Raw genomic sequence first — 984 nt, 5'->3', positions numbered from 1 at the left:
CCCCCGGGGGTCGGGGGGTCGGACCCACCAACGAGCCCCGCAGGGACCACAGGGGCAAATCCACCCCCCCCCCCCAGCCGCGCTTGGCACACCTTCCCCTCGTGCCGCACCTGCTGCCTCGGCATTGAACGCGATCCAGCGGCAGGTGGCCTTCACATGGTTCCCGCAGGACGAGACGGAGCCAGCCCGGATACCCCCGATCCAAGCCTGGGATGGAGAGGGAAAACCCATGTCAAGAGATGTCTCTGTTTCAGAGGAGCCCGACGCCGTGGCCGGATCACGGCTGGAGGGGAGACAACGAAGCATCGGCACAGCATCGCTAGAGACCCCCAGCCCCAACGGAGCTCCCGCACCGATGGACCTGGCACTACCTGGAGGCTGCCGACACCAACGGAGTCGTGCTGGAGGCACTTTATAGGGCCCCGTCCTCCGGGGCAACGTGGCTGCTCATGCTCCCTGCATAGAAGCGCAGCCCCTCGCCGGGGCTGGGGGCTTTGGGGCCAGCTTTGCCAGGAACGGGAGACAGGAGCATCCCGGTTCCCAGCGCTGCCTCTCCCCAAAACTGTCCCAGCCCTGGGCTCTCCCACGGTGGGAAGGGCTCAGAGGACTTTGCAATAAACTGATCTCGGGGAATTTGGGATGGGACAAAGGACCACAAGGTCAGGCCGTGGTTGACCGAGGCAGATAAACCCCTCCGGCAGCGTGCTTCCCGCATGGACAAGGAACTTCATTACAGCTCCAAAACCAAAATCCCGCTTTGCAGCGTTTCTCACTACTACCCTACAGCCAAGCACTGCACCTGTGGGGCACCGGGACACCCTGCCTCAGCCAGACCCGCTCCAGGTGACACAGACACCCGGCCTCAAGTGGCCACCGGGACCAGGAGCTCCCGGGCACACCCAGGGCCAAGTCCAACCCTCGAGCAAAGGCGGGTGTTTTACGGCTGCCACCGTGCCTGCACGCCTGCCGGGGGCCACTGGCATC

This window comes from Pygoscelis adeliae, unplaced genomic scaffold, assembly GCF_000699105.1.
Source record: "Pygoscelis adeliae isolate BGI_AS28 unplaced genomic scaffold, ASM69910v1 Scaffold585, whole genome shotgun sequence".
NCBI classification, from domain to species: Eukaryota; Metazoa; Chordata; class Aves; order Sphenisciformes; family Spheniscidae; genus Pygoscelis; species Pygoscelis adeliae.
The sequence above is the reverse complement of the archived record's forward strand: the minus strand, read 5'-3'. Positions refer to the sequence as shown.